The 17,725-nt window shown below is 37.6% G+C and overlaps 1 pseudogene; it reads right to left on the bottom strand.

Moving 5' to 3' along the window:
- Positions 1-2,924: 2,924 nt before the first annotated feature.
- On the bottom strand, positions 2,925-4,666 carry LOC141543282 (1-acyl-sn-glycerol-3-phosphate acyltransferase gamma pseudogene; annotated as a pseudogene).
- Between the last annotated feature and the right edge of the window lie 13,059 nt (positions 4,667-17,725).

The following is a 17,725-nucleotide window of genomic DNA, read 5'->3' as shown; positions in this document are numbered from 1 at the left end:
CCCTACCTCCTCTCTCTCCTTCCCTCTCTGTCTCTGTCTCTCTCTCTTTCTCTCTGTCTTTCTCTTTTTCTTTCCCCCACTCCCCCTTTTTCTTCCTCTCTGTCCTTTTTTTTGTCTCTTCTTCCCTCCCTCTTCCTCCATCCCCTCCACTTCCCTTTTCCCTCCATCTTTTCACTTCTGAGTGATGTGAAAGTTAGAATATCCAATGCTTTCTCTCTTATCATTAAAGCAAAATAAGAAATGGCAGTAAAGTGAACTTCATTGTAGATATCATACATTAAATGAAGCCGAATTACCTCATTGAAGATAATAAATAAGATTTAGCACTGCATTGTATCTGCCCTCTGAAGACCACAGATATCTTTGGCTAGAGTAACTTCGGCTAGAGAAGACATATTTTGAATGATATTCTCTAACCTTGTGTTCAGCAATCTGCATATCAATCAATTAACAGACATTAGTAAGGACCTACAATGTAAAAAGGCAATCTGTCAGTGAGCATTTATGAAGTCCCTACAATGGGCCAAGGTACTGAAGAGATAAGAAGAATCTGCCATGAAGGATCTCAGAAATGATATACCCTTTAGCTACAAAATTCTAGTGGGAATGGGTATGGAGGATGAAGATGGTGGCTAGAGTTTAGGTGGTTTGGGGAGGAGTTGGCTATGGAATGGTGTGGCCCTGATTCTGATCAAGATAAAGCTAAAGCTCACCTATTGGAGCCAGGCAGAGCTCAACTATCAGAGATGGTTGCCTCCAAGGCAAGGTGAAGGATGAAGCCCACCTGAACCCACTTGTGGAGATCACATCACATCACATCACAGAAATCACATGTCCAACACATAACACCTATGAAGAAGGAAAACACAAAGGCCAAATGATGAGAGTTCTTGAATCCTAGCTTCTGGAAGAAAGAAGTTTTTCCTTAGGTGGTGTCTGTCTAGCCGTTCCAAGTCTGAGAATCTTGTCTGTAGCCAAGAAGAGGAGAATGATTTTGCAAAGCAAGCCTCTTGGAAAAAGAAGAGCATCAAGCTTGTGGCCCCTGGAATTGGAAGAGCAGTAGGGAATTGAAGCTATGCCGGGAGAGAGCAGAGTCCATGTATTTTGCATTTTGCAATTCTAAGTAGCAAAAGTTATGTGCATATTTAATATGTATTGGTCAACCTGCCATCTGGGGGAGGGGGGGAGGAGGGGAAAAATTAGAACAAAAGGTTTGTCAATTATCAATGTTGTAAAATTACCCATGCATATATCTGGTAAATAAAAACTATTAAAATATAAAAAAACAAAAATAAAAATAAAAAAAGTTATGAGCTCAATCATAAGGAAAAAGATCCTGCACAGACAATGAAGACTGGTTGCTTTGCCAAAATTTTGGCAAAATACTTTTACAAATATTATCTCATTTCAGCCTCACAACAACCTTGGGAGGTAGGTGCTATGATTATCATCTGGATTTGAACTCATCTTCCCAATTTTTGGTTCAGTGCTTCATTGCATCATCTAACTGTCTCATAATAAATACTCCCAGTAACCAGAGTCTCACCTTCACAGGGTCCCAATATCCTCAAGACTCAAAGTCCTTCCTTCTGGACTGGCAACCCATTAGGAAGGAGATGAATCTTTTAGAGTTAGCCAGTATTTCTGATAAAGGCTTCATTTTTCAAATATATAGAGAACTGAATCAAATTTATAAGAATAGAAGTCATTCCTCAAATGATAAATAGTGGAAGGATTTGGACAGGCATTTTTTCAGATGAAGTAATCAAAACTATCAATAACCATTTGAAAAAATGTTTTACATTACTGCTAACTAAGAAATGCAGATTAAAACAATTCTGAGATACTATCTCACATCTATCAGATTGATTAAGATGACAGAAAAGGAAAAGGATAAATGTTGGATGGAAGGTGGGAAAATTGGGACCCAAATGCACTATTGGTGGAATTGTGAAGGAATCCTATTAGGAACTATACCTAAAGGGCTGATATATCTGGGCATATCCTTTTGATCCAGCAATATTACTATTAGGTCTTTATCCCAAAGAAAAGAAAGAAAAAGGAAAATGAACTATTTGTACCAAAAAAATATATAGAAGCTCTTTTTGTGGTGGCAAATCATTAGAAATTGTGGAGATGCTCATTAATTAGGGAATGACTAAAGAAGTTGTAGGTCATGATTGTGATGGAATATTATTGTAAATAAAACACCGGTTCGATGATTTTTAGGAAAAACTGGAAAAACTATCACAAACTGATGCAAATTGAAATGAGCAGTATGAAGAGAACATCGTACACAATAACAGCAATAATGTAAGATGAACAACTCTGAGTGACTCAGTTATTCTCAGCAATATAATGATCTGAGACAAACTCAAAGGTTTTATGATGAAAATTGCTATCTGCCTGCAGAGAAAGAACAGAGAGAGACAGAGAGTATGATGAAGCATACTATTTTCAGTTTCTTTCTATCATTTCTTTAAAAAAAAAAAAAAAGATCCTTCTAATTCCATTTAAAGCTATTGCTCCCCTTTGCTGATTATTTTCAATGAATCCCCCTTTTATCTTACTTTTACATTGCTATTCCCCTGTTATCTCTCCCCCCAGCCTCCATGGACTTGCACTTTTTGAGAAGTGGGAATGTCTTTTGCCTTTCTTTGTAGCTTCCATACTTAGGCAACGACTGGTGACTCCAAACCAACTCAATCTTCTAGGAGCATTGACATTGTTTTTGAATTTAACAAAAGTGTCAAAGAGCAACATACACATCTAAGAGAAATATAGGCTGATAACAAAGGCTTACATTCCAGTTGAACCAAATTTTGTGTCAACTCCTCTCTGCACTTCTATTGGGTTTTTAGAGAAAAATGTGCTAATTCTGCAAATAATACTATATTATAAGCTTTTTGAAGTAATTGTTTTTATTTCAATTATTGTATCATTGTGCCTTGCCAGTATTAGATGCTTAAAAATGCTTGTGGAGTTCAATTGAATTGAATCATATTTAGAATTAGGGAATTTTAGAAGGGACTCCAGAAGTCATGTACTCCACCACCCTCCCTCGTTTTATAGATAGCGAAATTGAGTTCCAGAGAAGTACACTGATTTGCTCAAGGGGACACAATAAAAAGTAAAAATGGAATTTATTTTTCCCTGATGCTTTGTTTTTAATTAGATTAAATTGATAGTCCCATGTATTCATGTTACATGTGTTCAATCTGCAGCCATTAATCATTCCCTTTTCTGGAATTCTTGGTTTCCATAGGCAGAACCCTTTTCTATTTGAGTGACTCCTACCAGTCTGTGAAAGACCCAAAGAGCTCCACCAAAGATTCCACAAAACATTAGAATCAGCAGGGGGGATCCACTTAGAAAAACGCTGACTGCCAACTTGAAGAAAGAAAATAGGGTGACAACGGCCCAAAAGAAGAAATGCAAGAGTGTCGACGGTCTTCTGCCGAGCTTAACCCGCTCCCCCGGAAAGGCCCCCTTCTCGTAGTAGAGCTCCTGCAGAGCATCCTTCTCCTGATACTGCCGCTGGAGCCACTGGCCGATTTCCTGCTCCTCCTGCGGGATCTCCTCCAAAGGAATTCTCCTAAAGCACATGTCCGCTTTGTACTTCTCCCTCTGAAAGAGCCCCAGCAAAGTTGGGTAGCGACAGCCTCGGAAATTGAGCGTGATGTCATAGACCGCGGCAGCTCGGCCCCGCAGGCACCGCACGGCGACCGCGAAGCCCCTGGTCCTGGGCAGCAGGTGGTACTTGAGCGGGGGCAGTCCCTTGGATCTGGCCACCTCCACACTGACGCGGTGCTTTTCCGGCGTGAAGCGAGTCCCTTCACAGAACACGGCAAAGCCAAAGTGCTCCGGGAAGTCGGCCAGACGGCGCAGGCTTTTCACGAGCCCCACCTCGTCCTTCTCCCACTTCCTCTCGCAGAACACGCTTTCCAGAAAGTACGTATGCCAGCCGATCACAGGCACCCAGAGGAGCTCTTTTTTGGCCATCACCTTGAAAGTCCCCAGGATCCCATAGCGATCATATAAGGTCCAGAGACAGAAAAGGTCGATCTCAAAGGTGTGATTAAAGATGACGATGGCGCTCTCCTTCCCCATCTGGCGCAGGGACTCCGGCTGCGTGAACAAGGTGCATTCGGAGCCCGACCACCACGTCAGCAGCGCGACCTGATGGCTAAAGAGGGAGTAGCCGAGGCGGCTGTTGACTTTGCGGTAGAACGTCCTATTGAGAGGCCAGAAAACGAGCGAGAGCAGCTGGAGGAAGTTGATGACCAGGCCGCTGAAGAGGAAGACCATGCCGAAGACCAGGAAGGCGAGGGCTGAGACCCCGGGGCGTCCGGGCCCGCCCATGCTGCCGCCCGGAGCTTTGGCTCTTGGCTCGGCGCGGGCGACCCAGGTCAGCAGGGACAGCTCCCGAGAGGCAGCTGCTGCAGGATCCTCAGCCCCGCCTGGAGGCCTCTGAAGCTCCGGCTGGCCGGGAGCTGTCCGCTCAGGTGCCCCGGCCTTGGCTGCAGGGGCTGCTTCCACCTGCAGAGAGGGGCAGGGAGGGAGAGGGTTCTGGGAGGGCGAGACCGAGCCTGCCGGAATTACCACTTCCAGGACAGCTTTGGGGGCGGAGTGGGGCTCCCACAGGCCAGTACTGCCGCTGTGAAGTTCCCGGGGATCATTGGCCCCACCCCAGCTCTCCTCTCTTTTTAACAGTGTTCCACACAGGACGATTTCTTTTCTCGGGGGCTCCCCGCCTCCTACTCCTCCCCTTTCCCTCCCCCGTTTCCCCTTGTCTTTTGTAAGTGGACCAAACCAGCCTCCAACCTGCCTTTGGCTGGAGCCAAAAAAAAAAAAAAAAAAAAAGGCAGATGAGCCGAGAGTCAGGAATCAAATAGAAACTGAATTTCAAAGTTAGCAAACCAGGAGCAAAAGTCCTGGCTTCACTTGATGGATAAAATACTTGTGGCCAGACAGAGTCCAGCAGGGCAGAATAGCGACAGCCGGGAGCACAACAGGAACCGTGGGGGAAAGTGGCAGTGGCCCAAAGTCCCTTCAGAGGCTCTTCAGGTCTGGCCTATTGGGCTTGCTCAAGCGCAGGGCCTATCAGCTCCAGGTTAGCACAAAGGATTGCCGGATGCAAGCTCAAAGCTTGCTTGCTGGGTCTTAGTTCTGAAAACCAGGATGGCTCCTAATACTTTCACATTTCCTTCTTTTGGGCAGAGGGAGGGGGTGTGAAAGAACCTTACCCTTTTGGCCAATAAAGGAGAGGCAGGTCCTCCTGGAGGCCAGTTAGGTGGGAAGAGATATTGCCCAGGAGGAATTTCCTGAGGGAAATTTTGTGCTGGATATCATTGCTAGCCGTTGTTCGCTTGCAACCAGGAAAGAGAGGGGAGCCAAGAACTTACAGGGAGAAAAGCCAGTATGTGCTTGAATGGGGTACATAGCAGAAGGGAAGTATACCTAGAACAGTATGTAGGGGGCTGGAACTCTGAAAAGGTGTATTTGAATCTAAGACAGCAGAGCACTCCAGGCTAATTACTTACTACTCGAGGTGTGATAATGGTTCTACAAACATATGGAGATGTGATGGATCTCCTCCTGATTGGCTTGAATGTGCTGTGATGAGGTCATCAGAGGCAAGGATTGGAGGGTGGAGGAAAAGGGTCAGAGCCTCTCTGACACAGCACGATGAGGAGAGAGAACTTCAGGCTCCAGACTCCAGAGTCCAGGATTCATCATCTGCCTCTTTCACTTTTCCTCCTAAAGACCAAGGACTTTGACTGATTCTGACTCTGACTAATTCTGAGACCCTCCAGAGAGCTATCCTGGACATTATAACGGTATTCTCGGCCCTTCAGAATCTTTGGACAGAGCTCTCATCTGAATGTCAACTGTTTCTGGGTCTGTACTAGATGAACCTTAGAGTCTCTAGAGGATTCCCATGTCCACTCAAGAGCAAGGGCTTTCTTCAGATGATCCGGGAGTTCATACTCACAAGTTTTAATATATTTTTTGAGTAGTCAGAAGGACCTGGTAGGGGTTCTTAGAGAAAATGACTTGTGTCAGTCTTTGAATTTGAATTTCTGATCAGCATAACACAGGCCTTTGGTTAAAGATCTCCAAATAGCACATAAAAATGGTCTAGTTTCCCAAGCATGCAGGGCTTGGTTCAAACAATGCAATAAACTTTTCTTCCGAATCTCATAACTGTATAATTATATTAAGTCAGCTATAGGTCAGACTACTTAGAAGGATCATATTGGACTAGTTCTGAGAGTGAAGATTTACATGTACTCAAGATAACCAAGAAAACTTAAACATAAGATCAAGTTTCCTTGTATTCAACTCACCCATTCTCATTCTCATTTAATCAGCACATCTTGAATCCCAGATGACTGATGTAGTCAAGTCATCTGATTATTTTTTCTTGGACAATAAACTTTATTCTCAGGAATCAAATCTAGAGGTTCCTAGATAATTCTGACTTAATACAGTTTAGTACAATCACTTAAATTTGGTTCTCCAACCTTGAAACTTTGGAGAATTTCACTTTATATACCACTTCTAGTTGCTATCCTTACCTAAATCCTGTACTTGATATAAGAATTTCTAAAAAATTTAGGAGGGTTCAATCATAAAATGACCTCATCGGCTTTTTAAAGTGATCAGATAGATCCTTTAATAATGGGAAAATACTTTCATTTTCTTTATCATTATCCATACAATCTATATATAAGTTCTAATCCAATTTTGATTATTTATTATTGAAACATATTTAAAATCTGAATTTCCACAATAAATAAATTTGAAAGCTAATCATATGTATCTGTATATAATTCTTGGAGAAAACAGTCTAATCCTGTTGCTTTCTCAAAATTTATTTAGACAACTTTTTATATCTTCATTTTATTACCTTGTCTTATTATTTCCCCCTTACAAGCATATCATCCCTATATTAAAATTTGAACAGAAATACAAGTTAAAATTGTAAGATGTCCATACTTGCTTCCTATTATAGTAATTCAGAGATCCTGCAGCATCAATCAATTATTGAATGGATCAGTGTTGTACTTAACAAAATTTCTTAACTATAGAAAGTTTCTATAGAAGGAAAAGGAGAGACAATGTTATAACAAATGTAACAGGGGAGAAAAAAAATCCTTTACCTCTGTTTGATTCCTGGCATGAGTCATATCTGACAGCCAATTACATAGTCACATTGTATCACAAGCAAGGCTCAGAATTAACCAGGATGAGAAATTTCCTTTTCAAAAAGGAACTAGCACAATGGGGAAATAAGAGTCAGGAAGATCCTATGTAGGTCAAACCTCAGTCATACCCCAAACTTTTCCTAGTCACTGGCATCCACCTTTAGCAGTTCACACACTGCAGCACCTGCCATTTTCTAATATTGACAATTCAGACAACCATCCCTGTAACCAAAACTCAAAACAATAGCAAATTACAGTCCAAGGAGTTTTTACCTTAAATAGCAAAATTTCCCTAACCACAACTTAGGTCTTGCATATTTTTCCTGATCCTTCCCTACCAGGTAATACTTAATTTATTCTTTCCTTAAAAATGAAAACTATCCATATTCTCAGGCTTCAGATATATATAGCAAATACCTAATATTTGACTCATCCTTAATGTGTTGAAACTACATCTCTAAATTATCCTATTCTCACCTTCATAATAGCCAAGAATTTCAAAGAAAAATTTGCTATTATATACTATTAACTATTTTATAAACTGTATCTTATTAAATAAAAGATATCATTGTAACAAGCATCCAGATTGAAAAGTAATTTTATCTAACAGCATTTCTGTTACAATGGTGTCTCACATTTCACAGTATAAGAAAATTTAGAAATAGAACAATAACACAAACCATAAACTTCAGGTGACATCAATTTCGTTTCCAAGTTATAACATGTAAAATCATTGATCTTATTATCTTTGGTATTTTAAAAAGACTTTAGAGATATCAGATTTAGTATAATTACATTCAATTAATTAATTTATGGTTAATTTATGTCAGCCACTGTCACATCATTCTGATTTCACAAACAACATAGAATGTGGATACATACATTGTTATTTTTCTCTTTACAGATTAGAAAATTGGGGCAAAGAGAGCTAAAATAATTTGCCTGAGATTATACAGCTAATCAGTTTCTGCAACCAGATCTTAATTCAAATTTCCCTATAATTTTGCCAGCATTTTTCAACACCTCTATTTGGCTATTTGATATGAGATGAGGGAGTCAAAGAGGTTCTTTGACCTGGGGCAGTTACAAGAAAGAGATCTTTGTTTTAAACAGTCTTTTTTCATGATCAGAAATGTCAAGGAAAGGTTAATTCGATAGTTATAAAGTGTAAAACACTTTACCTATATATTTTTTTCCTTCACTCTGGAATTACTTTCAAACTAGTTGCCTTCCTTCCTTGCCCTAAAACAATGAAGCTGTTAATCCTGGCATTTATTTTTAAAACATTTATAAAATCTAATCCTTATTTTCCCTTAAAACAAACCCTACAGAGTAGTGCTCCCCATTACTGTTATTTCAGAAATTAATGAGTTTTTGAAATGACCCCCAAGTTCACTTTTCTCCTGGGATTACTCTTCAAAGGCCAAAATATGCTAATTTTTAAAAATTGTTCTACAAACTTTGGTTATCTGACTTATTTTTTATTACTTAATCTCTCACAAAAAGCCTAAGGGGGAAATTAGTGCAGTTTAGTAGGACAATTGTCCAATGTTTTAAACTCTTTGTCTACAACCCTTAGAAGTTTTTCTATTGATCACAAAATAGAAGATTTTGATTACACCAAATTAAAAAGTTTCTGCACAAACAAAACTAATGCAAACAAGATTAGAAGGGAAGTAACAAATTGGGAAAAAAATTTTACAGTTAAAGGTTCTGATAAAGGCCTCATCTCCAAAATATACAGAGAATTGACTTTAATTTATAAGAAATCAAGCCATTCTCCAATTGATAAATGGTCAAAGGATATGAACAGACAATTTTCAGATGATGAAATTAAAACTATTTCCACTCATATGAAAGAGTGTTCCAAATCACTATTGATCAGAGAAATGCAAATTAAGACAACTCTGAGGTATCATTACACACCTGTCAGATTGGCTAAGATGACAGGAACAAATAACGATGAATGTTGGAGGGGCTGTGGGAAAACTGGGACACTGATGCATTGTTGGTGGAGTTGTGAAAGAATCCAACCATTCTGGAGAGCAATCTGGAATTATGCCCAAAAAGTTATCAAAATGTGCATACCCTTTGACCCAGCCATACTACTACTGGGCTTATACCCCAAGGAACTACTAAAGAAGGGAAAGGGTCCTGTATGTGCCAAAATGTTTGTGGCAGCCCTTTTCATAGTGGCTAGAAGCTGGAAGATGAATGGATGTCCATCAATTGGAGAATGGTTGGGTAAACTATGGTATATGAATGTTATGGAATATTATTGTTCTATAAGAAATGACCAACAGGAGAAATACAGAGAGGCTTGGAGAGACTTACATCAACTGATGCTGAGTGAAACGAGCAGAACCAGAAGATCATTATACACTTCAACAATGATACTGTACGAGGATGTATGCTGATGGAAGTGGATTTCTTCAACATAGAGAAGAGCTAATCCAATTCCAATTGATTAATGATGGACAGAACCAGCTACGTCCAGAAAAGGAACACTGTGAAATGAATGTAAACTGTTATTTTTACCTTCTGAATCCAATTCTTCCTGTGCAACAAAAAATTCGGTTCTACACACATATATTGTATCTAGAATATACTGTAATATATTTAACATATATAAGACTGCTTGCCATCTGGGGGAGGGGGTTGGGGGAGGAAGGGAAAAAATCTGAATAGAAGTAAGTGCAAGGGATAATGTTGTAAAAAATTACCCATGCATATGTACTGTCAAAAAATGTTATAATTATAAAATAAAAATTTAAAAAAAAAGAAGTTTTTCTATCTGGTTGCCTTTTAAATCTTTCAAAGTAACAGAATTTAGCTCACAATGCAATTACAAGACAGATATTTTGCACTTTGCAAAGATACAAACATGGACAAAATGACAGAACAGAAACAAATAGGCACAGATAGTTTTAACAAGGGAAGCAATTAGAACCCATTCAGAGATATGTGTTTACTGAGACAAGCAGTTTCAAATTTATGGTGGTGGGCAGGTTACAAAACAACAGACAACCAGAGAGTCAAGGGGAATACAGTTATAATTTTATAGAAGGGAGCAGGAAAAAACCCCAAACCAAGACAAACACACAGCAAAACAAGGAAAGAGGCCTGTTAACAAAGGGGTGCAGTTTGAGAAAGGATATTCTTACAAGACTGATCCAAGATGAAAAAGATCACTGGAAGGTCCTGGAGTTTTCCTCACAAGAGGATGTCAAGCTCCACCAAGGCAGGGAGATCAAAACCTTGGATCTAGGAGAACAGAAGATTCACCAGATAAGGTCACTCTCTGGTGACATTTCCACTGGTACTGGAGACTCTAATGGCTCCATTCTGTATCAATCCCATCGCTATCATTAGTTATTGTGAACTGGACCAAGCTGGCATTTAATATTTGCAGGTATCTGGAGCCAAACAGAGCTAGAGACAAGAGGCTCAGGAATCAAACAAAAGCTTAAATTCAAAGTGAGGGAAAAGGCTTGCAAGCAAGGAGACAAATTAGATATATGTGCTGGGGCCCTGTTCCCCTTCTCCCCCCTCCCCCCCAGAAGAACCTACATTAGTGTGGTTGAACCTTAATTTGTATACTTGTGGCTAAACAGAGTCAACCTATGTATGGTAGCAACAGTAGTAATCCATAACAGCAAAAGTAAGACAGGGTTACCTAGTGACAAAAAGTCCTGTTCATAGCTGAGCTTCATGACTAGAATAAAAAGGGAAACTATTGAGGGGGGGAAATGTTGTCATCAGATATTCTTGCTAATGGTCCGCTATCCAACATATATAGAGAACAATCACAAAGAGCGAGGAGGTGGCAGGGGCAGCTGGTTGGTACAGTGAATAGAGTGCCAGGGCTGGAATCAGAAAAACCTGAGTTCAAAGTCTCAAGCACTTACTAGCTGGGTTAGCCTGGGCAAGGCACTTAACCCTAGTGTTCTCATTCCCTCATCTATCAATGAGCTGGAGGATATGGCAAACCACTGCAGTATTCTTACAAGAAAACCCAAAATAAGGTCATGATGAATCAGACAGGAATGAACCAAATGAACAGCAAACAAATATATGAAACAAGCATCACTTCCCAGTGGTTGAGTGGTCAAAGGATATGAATAAATAATCCTCAAACTAGTGGCAAACTCTTCTACATTTGTCATCTTTTCCTGTCATCTTAGCCAATCTGAGAGGTGTTTAGTGGTACCTCAGAGTTGTCTTACTTTGCATTTCTCTGGTCAATAGTGATTCAGAGCTCCTTTTTATATGACTAGAAATGGTTTCAATTTCTTCATCTGAAAATTTTCCACATCCTTTGCCCATTTATCAACTGGAGAATAGCTTGAATTTTTATAAATTTGAGTCAATTCTCTATTTTAGAAATGAAGCCTTTATCAAAACCTTTGAATGTAAAAACATTTCCTAATTCATTGCTTCCCTTCTAATCTTGTCTGCATTGGTTTTGTTTATGCAAAAATTTTAAACAATATAATAAAAATTATCTATTTTGTGTTCAATAATGAACTCCAGTTCTTCTTTGGACACAAATTCCTTCCTTCTCCACAGATTTAAAAGGTAAACTATCTTTTATTCTTCTAATTTGCTTATAATATCACTCTTTATGCCTAAATCATGAACCCATTTCAACATTATCTTGGTATAGGGTGTTAAGTGTGGGTCAGGGCCTAGTTTCTGCCATTCTAATTTCCAATTTTCTCAGGAGTTTTTTCAAATGTTGAGTTCTTATCCCAAAAACTGGGATCTTTGGGTTTGTCAAACACTAGGTTACTACAGTCATTGACTATTTTGTCCTGTGAACCTAACATATTCCACTGATTGACTACTCTTAGGCAATACCAAGTTGTTTTCATGACCACTGCGTTATAATATACTTTTAGGCCTGGCATAGCTAACCCACCTTCATTTGCATTATTTTTTATTAATTCCCTTGAAATTCTTGACCTTTTGTTCTTCCAGATGACCTTTGTTATTTTTTCTAGATCTGTAAAAATAATTTTTTAGGAGCTTGATTGATATGGCACTGAATAAGTAGATTAATTTAAGCAGTATTGTCATTTATTATATAAGCTCAGCCTACTCATGAGCACTTGATATTTTTCCAATTGATTAGATCTGACTTTATTTGTGTGGAAAGTGTTTTGTAATTGTGTTCATATCTTCTTTGAAAATGAAATATATGTCAAAGGATATGAACAGATAATTCTCAGAGGAAGAAATTGAAACTATATCCACTCACATGAAAGAGTGTTCCAAATCACTACTGATCAGAGAAATGCAAATTAAGACCACTCTGAGATACCACTACACACCTGTCAGATTGGCTAAGATGACAGGAACAAATAATGATAAATGTTGGAGGGGATGTGGGGAAATTGGGACACTAATACATTGCTGGTGGAGTTACGAAAGAATCCAGCCATTCTGGAGAGCAATCTGGAATTATGCCCAAAAAGTTATCAAACTGTGCATACCCTTTGACCCAGCAGCGCTACTACTGGGATTATATCCCAAAGAAATACTAAAGAGCGGAAAGAGACATATATGTGCCAAAATGTTTGTGGCAGCTCTTTTTGTCGTGGCTAGAAACTGGAAGATGAATGGATGTCCATCAGTTGGAGAATGGTTGGGTAGATTGTGGTATATGAAGGTTATGGAATATTATTGCTCTGTAAGAAATGACCAGCAGGAGGAATACAGAGAGGCCTGGAGAGACTTAAATCAATTGATGCTGAGTGAAATGAGCAGAACCAGAAGATCACTGTACACTTCAACAACAATACTGTATGAGGATGTATTCTGATGGAAGTGGAAATCTTCAACATAAAGAAGATCCAACTCACTTCCAGTTGATCAATGATGGACAGAGGTAGCTACACCCAGAGAAGAAACACTGGGAAGTGAATGTAAATTGTTAGCACTAATATCTGTCTGCCCAGGTTGCATGTACCTTCGGATTCTAATGTTTATTGTGTAACAAGAAAATGATATTCACACACATGTATTGTACCTAGACTATATTGTAACACATGTAAAATGTATGGGATTGCCTGTCATCGGGGGGAGGGAATAGAGGGAGGGAGGGTAATTTGGAAAAATGAATACAAGGGATAATATTATAATATATATATATATATATAATAAAAAAAATTAAAAAAGAAAAAAAGAAAAAAAAAAGAATATAAGGCTTCTCCTAGGGCAGTAGAAATGTTGAGTCTTTTTATTCATATTCTCAGCACCTAGTAAAGTAAAATGGAAATGAAGAGGAAATAGGAGTTTTTACATAGTACCTACTATGTACCAGGCATTGTTCTAATGGCTTTTATTATTATTATTATTAAACAAATAATAGTTTGATCCTTCCAACAACTTGGGAGGTAGACGCTATTATAATTCTAAGGACAATTAAGAATATTGCAGAGAAACTGAAGCAGATAAAGATTAAGTAGCTTGCCTGGGACGTTTACACACTTACTGTGTCCTAGGCTTATTTGGAACTAAGGTCTACTAGATTCCAGGTCCTGGGGCTATAGTCACTAAATTAAGAAGCTGCCTCAGAACAAATTATTGTTGACTCCAGATTAAAGTATCTTTTAGTTCTTAATTCTTTTTCTTTCTGTTAAAGTAATGTCAATGGCAAGGGTGAAGTATTAGAAAATGATTATTGTGCAAAACAATGCCACAAAACCTGAAAAATAGTCATTTTTAAAAAATTAAATATGCTAAACCAAACTTTAATCACTAAATTTGACTTATTTTCAAATTATCTTTGTTATAAACTTAATTACATTCTCTAAAAACATTAAACATAGAATGTGGGATAATGAAATCCAAATAATTTATATTTTGGGTGGGAAAGAATATTATGCAAATGTCAACAAAATAACATTTCATGTTCTCTGTGTCCTATTACTATTTTTCCATCCTTAAATTTATTTTTTTACATTAAAAAAAAAGAAAATGAAATATATGAAACATATTTTCTTTCTCTGTTTTGACCCTACCTGTTTTTGGAATCAGTACCATATCTGTGTCATAAAAATAATTTGGTAGGACTCCTTTTTCCCTGTTTTTTCAAATACTTTGCCATAGTATTGGAATTAATTGTTCTTTACGAAAAAACCAACAAACTAGATAAACCTTTAGTTAATTTGATTAGAAAAAGGAAAGAAAAAACTCAAATTGTTAGTATCAAAAATGAAAAGGGAGAACTTTCCACCAATGAAGAGGAAATTAGAACAATAATTAGGAGTTATTTGCCCAACTATCTGTCAACAAATCTAATAATCTAAGTGAAATAGAGAAATACTTACAAAAATATAGATTGCCCAAATTAAGAGAAGAGGAAATAAATTATTTAAAGAGTCCCATTTTAGAAAAAGAAATTGAATTAGCTATTAATCAACTCCCTAAGAAAAAGTCTCCAGAACCATTGTTATTTTTCTCTTTACAGATTAGAAAACTGGGACAAAGAGAGCTAAGATAATTTGCCTGAAATTATACAGCTAATCAATTTCTACACAGAATTTAATTCAAATCTCTCTCTCTCTCTCTCTCTCTCTCTCTCTCTCTCTCTCTCTCTCTCTCTCTCTCTCTCCTCTCTCTCTCTCTCTCTCTTTATATATATATATATATATATATATATATATATATATATATAAATTTTCTTAACAGGGAGTCAAAGTTGTTGTTATCTTTCATTGTCAAGACTATCAATGATTGTACAGACAGTGGTATAAGTGTTGGGATCTCCCCACACTTCCTTGAGTATCCTTGGTTACATGTCATTATCTTCACTTTGAAATTAAACTTCTCTTTGATTCCTGCCTCTCTTCCCTCTAATCTGCTGTGTTTGGCTCTAGTCACCCACAAATTCAAGGCTGATTCTGTCTGGTTGATAGCTACTGAAAATACAATAAGACAAAAAAGTAAAAATGAATAAGCAAAGGAAAAAGAATGGGGTCACTAGTAGCTATTATGGTGTAAAACAAGCTCTAGATTCATATTCTGAGGAAGAGGAAGATAGTAAAGGGGAAAAAGCCTCTCCCAAAAGAATAGTGTCAAATGGTCACAAGCCAGAAAGAAATTTTTAAAAACCCTAAAAAGAAATTTTAAAAATAAAATAAGAGAGAATGAGAAAAAGTTAGGGAAAAAAGCAATTTAAGAAAGTTATGAAAAGAAAATTAACCAATTGGAAAAAAAGGACACAAAAGTGTGTGTGTTTATATGTGTGTGTGTGAATCAGGGTTAATAGAATAGATGTACAAGAATGCCTATTGTCACCAATATTATTAAATATTGTAGTGGAAATCCTAACCATAGCAATAAGTAAAGAAAAAGAAATTGGAAAAATCAGGATAAGGAATGAGATAATAAAACTATTTTTTTTTAACAGATGATATGATAATATTCTTAGGAAATTCCCAAAACTCTCAACTCAAAAGTTAATTGAAATGATTTTAGGAACTATATAAGCAAAATTATTTTTTAAAAAAACTTTTTATACAAATAAAAATAGAGGTAATTATTGGAAGACCTATAGTGTTCATGGATAGGCAGGACTAATACAATAAACATGACACTTTTACACAAACTAATTTATATATTCAACACTAAGCTACTTAAATTACTAAGTAGTATTTTTCTGAATTAGAAAAAATAACAAAATTCATTTGGAAAAACAAAAAATCAAGAACATCCAAAGACATAATGGAAAAAAATGTAAAGGGAGGAGGACCAGATTTTATGACAGTAATTATCAGAACTATCTAGTACTGGCTAAGAAATAGAAAGGTAGATTAATGAAACAGAGAAGACATATAATTTGCAGTAGCAAATAAACATCATAACCTCATATTTGAGAAGTGCAAAGGCTTAAGATTTTGAGTTTTATTATTTGGTTTAAAAAAATGTTGGGAAAACTGGAAAGCAGTAAGGCAGAAACTGGGCGTGGAGCAACATTTCACAGCATTTATAAAGGGAGGTCAAAATTAATAAATGACCTAGACATAAAGAGAGATTTTACAAGAAAAATTAGAAGAATATGGAACATATTATTTATTACACATATGAATATATGAACAACTTATGAATAAACAAGAGATAGAGAGCAAAATTAGATATAAAAAGGATAATTTCAATTTCATTAATTTTAAAAGTTTTATACAAATAAAACAAATATAGCCAAGATTAGGAGGAAAGTGGAAAAATGGGTGACAAATTTTATAGTCTATCAAATATATATCTGTCTCATCTATATAAAGAATTTTGTCAAATCTACAAGAATTTGAGTAATTGATAAATGGTTAGAGTTGGGAGTCATTAAAAGGTGACTCAAATAGACCACAACATAATATTTCCACTTTTTCTGTTAATGTTTGCTTACATTTTTGTTTTTTTTTTTTCTTCTCAGGTTATTTTTGCCTTCTTTCTAAATGCAATCTTTCCGGTGCAACAAGATAACTGTATAAATATGTATACATATATTTTATGTAACATATACTATAACATATTTAACATGTATGGGACTACCTGCCATCTAGGGGAGGGGATGGGGGTGTAAGGGCCCTTTAAATGGGCGGCGCCACAGTACAATGGGAGATTGAGTGCCCCAGGAAGTATTATCTGTGGATATTAGGACTGCCCTGTGGGTGGGATCTTGGCCATATTGAGATAGCTTCGTAATGGGTGATGACTCTCTTGATGATTGGCTGTGTGTGTGACCTCAGAGGCCCTTTATAAGCCCACTGCAGACAGCAGTTGCTCTCTTTAACCTGGCTCCCTAACCTGGGTAGTTGAGCCAATCAGATGGATAGCCCAGAGAGGTAAGGAGTTTGGTAGTGAACACATGGGTCTTCAGACCAGGTGTTCACTAGGAACCATCAAGTCAGGGCATTATGTGAGCAGGTATAATAAAGGCTTTTAAGATTGCACGTGGCTGTTCTTGAGTGCGGTACCAGTTATTAAACTATAGATTCAAGAGATCGTGGCCAGACACCTTTGAAGGCCTCAGAGGAGGCAAGCCAGGTAGAGTTCACACTGCAAAGGTCAGTGGTCAAAGGTACTCTGTTGGGTCTAGGACAGACTAGTAATAGTAACTTCCAGGAGGGCATGTTACATGGGGGGAAGGAGGGGAAAAGTTGGAACAAAAGGTTTTGCAAGGATCAATGTTGAAATACCCAAGCATATGTTTTGTTAATAGTGGTCCTCAAACTTTTTAAATAGGGGGCCAGTTCACTGTCCCTCAGACTGTTGGAGGGCCAGATTATAGTAAAAACAAAAGCTCACACTCTGTCTCTGTCCCTCAGCCCATTTTCCATAACCCAGCAGGCCGCATAAACATCCTCAGTGGGCCACATTGGCCTACCGGCTGTAGTTTGAGAACTCCTAGTTTTGTATATAAAAAGCTATAATAAAAAATAAAATAAAATAAGGTGACTCAATCTTTAATGTCAAAAAAATGATATTTTATTGGGTGTAATAAGGTATAAGAA

Source organism: Sminthopsis crassicaudata, chromosome 5, assembly GCF_048593235.1.
Source record: "Sminthopsis crassicaudata isolate SCR6 chromosome 5, ASM4859323v1, whole genome shotgun sequence".
Classification (NCBI taxonomy): Eukaryota; Metazoa; Chordata; class Mammalia; order Dasyuromorphia; family Dasyuridae; genus Sminthopsis; species Sminthopsis crassicaudata.
The sequence above is the reverse complement of the archived record's forward strand: the minus strand, read 5'-3'. Positions and strand labels throughout refer to the sequence as shown.